The sequence below is a fragment of the Oncorhynchus kisutch genome, linkage group LG20 (assembly GCF_002021735.2).
Source record: "Oncorhynchus kisutch isolate 150728-3 linkage group LG20, Okis_V2, whole genome shotgun sequence".
Lineage (NCBI taxonomy): Eukaryota > Metazoa > Chordata > Actinopteri > Salmoniformes > Salmonidae > Oncorhynchus > Oncorhynchus kisutch.
Window position 1 is genome coordinate 22,722,497 of NC_034193.2, and position 8,120 is coordinate 22,730,616.

The following is an 8,120-nucleotide window of genomic DNA, read 5'->3' on the forward strand; positions in this document are numbered from 1 at the left end:
TATGAACTGTAACTCAGTAAAATCGCTGAAATTGTTGCATTTATATTTTTGTTCAGTATAGATAAAAAGACAAAATATGATATAACTTCCCCGGTCTTCCCTTACTAATAGTGACTGTGCAACTTTCAAACAATTTCCCTGATTCTTCCCTTCCAAGAAACTTCTGACAAGCAGACAAAGTTTGAGGATATTTTTCAATGAAAGTAAAAGGACAGTAATGTTACGAGTAAAGTAGGAAGCCCAAGTTTCAATAGGCGATAAAAAAAATGTGTCATGAAAGGACCTTGGACATCTGGCCAGGCGAATAAGTTTTATGCACTGACTGAATGGATGCTGAAAATGTGTATGTGACAATATATATATATATATATATATATATATATATATATATATATATATATATATATATATTTATTTATTTTTTACTCTGTTGGTCCCGGGAAGAAACTACAGTCCTCACTGTCCGAGATCGTGTCAAGAAAAGTAAAAATGTGTCCGACAACGAGACACACAATATGTGATCTGGAGACCGGACTTGAGTACGATAACACTACATACTGTAGCCTATTTGTATTATTATATGATAATTACAGGAGGCTAGGCTACTTATCATAAACTGTGAAAATGAAAGGAGAGGTATTAAAGCTCAAAAAGTATTTAAAAAGGGAAAACGGCTTTCATGTGTCAGTAAAGGGTTAATAAGCCAGTGTGGAACAGCACCACCAATCACTGCTCAACTGTCCCTTCACATTGCTGAGATAAGCCTTCAACTTCCCGAATCTCCCTTTCTTCCTCTTTCCACTCCTCTCGTCCTTTATTCTTCCCTCCATACCACTTTGACCTCATTCCTCCCTTCCTCTCTTCACAATATTCCTTGGTAGAAAACACTGAAAAAGTGATAGGCCTACAGTGTATATTTTAGACTACCTCTAAGACACAACAATTGCACTCCAGTCTGGTTTCCACAGCAAAACAGTGGGTAAATCATTAGCTACATAGCAAGCAATAGGAAGCAGCACCCACAGTCCATTCACCATTGCAACACATAGGCCATTTTGTTTAATAGAACAGGGAGTGGTGAATTGGCTGGCTCATACTTGTCTGATAACTAGAACTGTGCGCGTGTGTACCTGGCAAGGAAAGGTCATGCCTCTCTGTAGAAGGCCTCTTCCTGTTTTGTCACACATGTTGAAAGAAGAACCCAAACTGGTCCGACGAGTCAGAACTACTGGATCCTTTACATAGTAAAGCTCTACTGTATGAAATGTAAAAATATAACACTATTGACATTGGTGTTGATCAAAAGCTATAGTCTATAACACACTTCCCTCATTTTACTTTCAAATGTATGTCAAACAAAGTTTAACAAACCACACAACTCTATGCACAAGGACTACTTCTAACAAGTTCCAATGAAAAATGTACAAAAACTAATTGCGTGGAAAAACTGAAGATGCAAACCGTGGCAATGGAATTACAGTTAAAATCTCCCTCAGGTTTTTATTTGGGCTGGGAATTGCCAGGGACCTCACGATACGATATTATCACGATAACTTGGTTCCGATACGATATGTATTGAGATTCTATATGTATCGCAATTCAATACAGTGAATTTATTGCGATTCGATGTTCCATACATATTGCTCACCATATGTCTCCTGCAGGGGGACAAGAGAGAGCCCATGAGAAAACAAGTTGATCAGTCATGGAAATAAAAGTGCTGTAAACAAATTGGCTCTATATTTTAAAAAGAAGATGGAGAGTTTTGGTGCAGGTACAGCCAACTAGCACAAAAAGAATATTGCGATAATGTCAAAATAATACAATATCTCATCAAAAGTAAATCTAGATATGTAACTGTATACATTTTGTGTCATCATTAGTTTTTATCTGACAACGTTTTACAAAAAAAACTCTAAATATCAGCTCCGAATTAAGATTCAAAGATCAGAAAGAATGGGGTGTCAGCTATGACATGGAACCTTGAGTTTGGAAAAAAAATAATCGGTGGATATATACCCAGTAACGGAATTACATCATGGGTCCCTGATCTGTACTACGCAGAGTTGCAATTTATGGATATGAACATCCTTCTCCTCATATTTCACAAGTTTGGACATCACAGCGCAGCACAGTGCAGTACAATAGAACACAGCAGAATAGAGTTCAGCACAGTGCAGTACAATAGAACACAGCAGAATAGAGTTCAGCACAGTGCAGTACAATAGAACACAGCAGAATAGAGTTCAGCACAGTGCAGTACAATAGAACACAGCAGAATAGAGTTCAGCACAGTGCAGTACAATAGAACACAGCAGAATAGAGTTCAGCACAGTGCAGTACAATAGAACACAGCAGAATAGAGTTCAGCACAGTGCAGTACAATAGAACACAGCAGAATAGAGTTCAGCACAGTGCAGTACAATAGAACACAGCAGAATAGAGTTCAGCACAGTGCAGTACAATAGAACACAGCAGAATAGAGTTCAGCACAGTGCAGTACAATAGAACACAGCAGAATAGAGTTCAGCACAGTGCAGTACAATAGAACACAGCAGAATAGAGTTCAGCACAGTGCAGTACAATAGAACACAGCAGAATAGAGTTCAGCACAGTGCAGTACAATAGAACACAGCAGAATAGAGTTCAGCACAGTGCAGTACAATAGAACACAGCAGAATAGAGTTCAGCACAGTGCAAGTAGAGTACAGTCAAGTTCAGTAAAGTAAAGTAGAGTATAGTTCAGTACAATATACTGTAAAGTACTTTTCTGGACGTCTGGTGTCGGTCAGTGCTCAGTGGGTGAGGATTCTGGTTACAGTAAATGGAAAGAGGGGGCTCATGGGTAGGTGTAAAGCCTTCCGCATGCGTTGGTTCTGCTAGCGCCCAGCCAAACTCAGCTAGGTCAACTGAACGAGGGTGCTCGAATACTTCCTTAAAAGACCTTCGCTTGAAAAATGAGAAAAAAAGCAGCAATAGTACTGTTTGTGCATCTTGAGATGCCGTAGCCAATATACACTTTCTCAAAGTAGTCAGAATTAATCTAAGATCATTCTAGAAACGTCATTCATTTTGACGTTTTTGCAGAGGAGATCTTAGTCGCGGAATTTTACATCCAACTAATCAAATACTAATCAGTATTTCTTAAGTGAACAAAAGGTTCATGGAAATGAGTCATCTCTCGTTGAATGACAACAAACAACGCACTGAAGAATCCCTACTGTTGACTAATCACCGACAAAGGGGAATAGACTTCGGTAACAGAATTACCCGTTTTAATCACTTAAGAACTCAAACAAAATTGATATCAGTAAAATCACTATAACTAATTGTTAGGTCTACCATTACTTGTTAATTCTGTGAACTTTCATTATCCTCCCTCCTTATGAGGGAGAGACATTAGAATTATTATTTTTTTTATTAGATTTTTGGTAATTGAATTACAAGGAAATATTTCTTAAACTTACAGAAGGTAAACATTTTCTCCGAAACTAAATCTAAGTGTTGATATTAGTTGGCAGGGGTCTTTACGTTAACATTGTGTTTTGATGTATTTCTGATGCCCTTTAAGAAATTTTCTGGTAGATGTTTTCTAATGCCCTTTTTCCCTCTGCTTATCCGGAAATCTAAGCTAGTGATGCACCGAAATGACATTTTTGGCCGATACCGATATTCGATATTTCCCTTGGCCAAAAAAAAACGATACCGATAACTGATATTACATTTTTTTGTGGCCTTTTAAGCATTCTAGTACAGTTAAATAGCTAACACACACACACACATGGATGTAGTGGTCTAAGGCACTGCATCTCAGTGCAAGAGGCGTCACTACAGTCCCTGGTTTGAATCCAGGCTGTATCACATACGGCCGTGACTGGGAGTCCCATAGGGCGGTACACAATTGGCCCAGCGTTGTCCAGATTTGGCAGGCCGTCAGTAGGCCGTCATTGTAAATAAGAATTTGTTCTTAACTGACTTGCCTAGTTAAATAAAGCGTAAACACACTGACCAAAATGTTATTTTGTTGGCATTTACGTATGTCCCCATTACCAGTAAAACATAATCAAAACATATGTCTTTCACTTACTTGCTGTGCTGTTTGGTTGTTCATTTGTTCAGCCGTTTCATTCACAAACAGGATTTCATCATACATGTCAAGCAGTGAAGTTTCAGCTCTGTCTGTCTGTGGCCTCTCTGCCTCGGTGCGCACTGTCACTGTGTCCGTTTCCATCTTGTCCAGCTGTGTATGTAACATTTCACGTAAACCCTGTTTGTCTGCATCGAAGTAGCGGTCCTTGTATATAGCATCGAGCATGGTGGCGACACAGTAAAGAGAGAATGCCACCGAATCGCTTGTTCATGGCCTGTGTCGGCAATTTTGTTGAGCAGGCGTTTCAATGCCATGACAGAGGGTATCACGTCTGCTGCAGGCGCAGTTGGTGAGCTTATTTCTTGAGTCAGTTGTTTTGAATGGAGCTAGGAGTGTGTTCATGTTTCCAAGTTTCAAACATGTTCTCAAATGCCATTGAAATGGCAGCAGCGGTATGACAACCAGCATATTCATGAGCATACAATACGACTTTCCTCAGTACGAAATACTCAACGACCCACTGTGCTGTCAGACTCAGGATGCTTATGAGGCTGATATCGCTGGTCCAAATGTCAGTCCTGAAGCTAATAGCAGTGACGCTATTACTGTGTAACTCCAGTAGGGGAACATCTGAAAAATAGCGCACTTGGTGTACCGGTGCTCGACCAGTCGGCAAAAGCCAACATCACCCACGACAGAGAACGGTTGATTGTCAAGGGCAATGAATTCCATTATCTTGGCATTAATGGATTTCGCCTTTGAGTTGTCTCACTGAAATATTTTTTCTCTTTCAAATGACTGCTCAACTTGTTGACTGCTCGATCCACACAGCAGATATTGTGGGCTAGGTTAGGAATGTTGAGTTGCACATGTAGCGCTACATTTTATTTGGCGTCATTACATCATGTATCTACGTTATATAGGTATGCACGTCAGCTTTGACATTGGGTTTGCGCATCGGCGTTAAACGAGACATTGGGCCGATGTTGGCTTTTTTAGCTAATGTCGGCCGATTCCGATAAGGTCACCGATATATTGTGCATCCCTAATCTAAGCCTTTCATTTTTTTGGCTCATTTTAAGATGTGGAAAATTTTAAAAAAAAATGTATCTATGACTATATTTCTCATAAATATAGACTCTTAGTTTTAATTTGATACCCAATTGATATGCTCCTATGAACTTCACATGTTTGTGCTCATGGGATCCTTTTTGATGGAAATGACCTGCATTTAGGTTGCCAGTATGGAATGCTGTCCTGACATCGTAGACAAACACAAGTGTTGTCATAAAACGTAAGAGTGGTGTTGTGTGCATGTTCCCTGAAGCAAGGACTGCTCTTCCATGTATCAAGCTCCCTCTCAAACAGAAAGCGGTTTTCAGTAGACAAAATATGGCTATGGTGCAGTCTTCGAACACCAGTTTGAAAGAGTAAGACACGTATAGATTGGAAAAAGCATTACATACATTTATTTGGCAACGTTTCAACCTAAGGCCATGTTGGTTCTATTTAGCATTTAGGAATCAGTTTGATTCTACTCGACTCTACAGTAAGCTAGCCTAGCCATAGCTGGCACCATGTCAAACTGCAATTCCTACGCTTTGTTTTAACGTTAAGAAACGTCAACAATCCTCGCTTGCGAAACGTTCAAAGAATCTTTTGAATAAAAAAGAGATACACTTACTGTAGCAAATTCTACAGATCCATACACTGTGTACAGTGGTTGAAAAAGTACCCAATTGTCACACTGGAGTAAAAGTAAAGATACCTTCATAGAAAATGACTCGAGTTAAAGGGAAAGTCACTCAGTGAAATACTACTTGAGTAAAAGACTCAAAGTATTTCGTTTTAAATATAGCCTACTTTAGAATCAAAATGAAATGTAACTGCTAAAATATACTTAAGCATCAAAAGTTAAAGTTAAAATAATTTAAAATTCCATATATTAAGCAAACCAGACAGCACCATTTTTTCCCCCTCGAACACTCAGAGGTCATTTACAAATGAAGCATTTGTGTTTAGTGAGTTCGTCAGATCAGAGGCAGAAGGGTTGACCTGGGATGGTCTCCGGACAAATGCGTGAATTGCATTGCCCTGCTAAGCATGCAAAATATAACAAGTACTTTTGGGTGTCAGGGAAATGTATGGAGTAAAAATACATTATTTTCCCCTAGGAATGTAAATTAGTGAAGTAAAAGTAGTCACAAATATGAATTTATAGTACAGATACCAACAACAACAACAAAAACGACTTAAGTGGTACATTCAAGTATTTTTACTTAAGTACTTTAGGGGAAGAAAACACCTTCATCAATAGGCGCTAAGGGTAGTTCGCGTCTATGAATGGGCTAGACTAGCCATACAAGGGCAGGCAGAGAGTCAAAGCATATCCTATGTTGCTTAGGTTTAGCTGGAGAGCAATGGCTAGTCCAAATACCATCACGTTCCTACCACGGGGAAATAAAATAACTTGCAACAAAGTTTATAAAAGCAGCACAGCGTGACAGCTAAATTAGCTACAATGTAACAGCAAGAAATCATTGCATAGTCAACCCATAGGATGACGCGGGACAGCGGGAGACAAGAAAGCCGGGGGACAATTGTAAACAAAGACAACCACTAATATAGATTGGCATAATCGATATTGTCAAAGGTTTGCGTCCATTTCTGCTTACACAATCTAGGTCGAAAGGATTCTTACCTCAAAACACGTAGCTGGTGATGTAAGGTTGAGGACAAGCTGCTCCTTTCTTGATTGTCGAACGTACTAACTTTTCTCTCTTAGCAGCCAAATGTTAAGTTCTATCCGAAATTGCAGTTTGATCTGCGTTAGCTGCTGAATACATTGTTCACCGATACCGCCTCACTCCGGTGCATCCTTGAGCTATTTGTTTTACTAGCTAATATCTAATTTCTCGTTCCACTCCATCGAGTTAGGTATTGAATACAGTCATCATGTACGTTACCTCAAAAACACCAGGAAGGGGAATCTCCAAGGAGCCAAAGCAAAATAAACGTACGTTTTCTTCGTAGACGTAAATCAGTTTAATTGTGTTTCTACGTTCAGTATGCGTAGAGTTCATTCGGGAATATGACCAAAATAACTACGTTTCCCTTGGTACACCGCAACTCTAATAAGTAGGATATCCGTTCCCCCTTTTTTTTACACAAATGTCGTCATCATTTTGAATTTGACATTTTATTAAAATACCACTGTATTATTTTCTGACGTTGTTTAATACATAGTGTATTATTGTATTGAGCACGTTATGCATAATGACTTAAGGTATTCTTGTTTTAGAATTGAACATAATAATAATTATATATTGGTTACAGGTAGACTACATCTAAAGTATTAGGCTTCATCAGTTTACACACTCTTCTATCTATAGGCACACAAAACACCACAAACAAACAAAAGCCCACAGAAACCAGTGTTGGGGAAGATTGAACTACAACTAGTAATTGGGGCTCCTGAGTGGCGCAGCACTCTAAGGCATGGCATCTCAGTGCTAGAGTTGTCACTACAGACCCTGGTTTGATCCTGGGCTATCACAACTGGCCATGATATGGAGTCTCATAGGGCGGGCACAATTGGCCCAGCGTCGTCCAGGTTCGGGGAGGTTTTGGCCGGGTAGGCCGTCATTGTAAATAAGAATTTGTTCGTAACTGACTTGCCTGGTTAAATAAATAAAATAAACTCCATTTTGCAGTAGCTTAGTGGTAGTTGAACTAAATTGAAATCTAAGTAGTGTTTTCAGTATTTAATTACTTTTTTAAACATGTAGCTATGTGTAGCTAACTACTGGAACTAGCCTACACAATAACTACTGGAAGTATCCTACACACTACTTATTTTGCAAAAGTAAAATAAAATATTGTTGTAGGCAAGAATGTCCTTTCTTTTTCGGCATCAGACCTGCTTAATTCTCACTTGAAACAGTTATTTTGTTTAAAAGGCCAAATTACACATTCTGTTAACATACACCAGAGTTGATCTGTTCTTGCAATACATAGAGTATGACATTTC

General features: G+C 39.0%; 1 protein-coding gene across 1 annotated transcript in view; it reads right to left on the bottom strand.

Moving 5' to 3' along the window:
- Positions 1-7,081, bottom strand: part of capn15 (calpain 15) — a 71,059-nt gene extending 63,978 nt beyond the window's left edge. Inside the window, exon 1 of the mRNA XM_031799077.1 lies at positions 6,792-7,081. The gene's annotated coding sequence lies outside the window, so the exon portion shown is untranslated. The remainder of the gene's footprint in view (positions 1-6,791) is intronic.
- Positions 7,082-8,120: the final 1,039 nt, after the last annotated feature.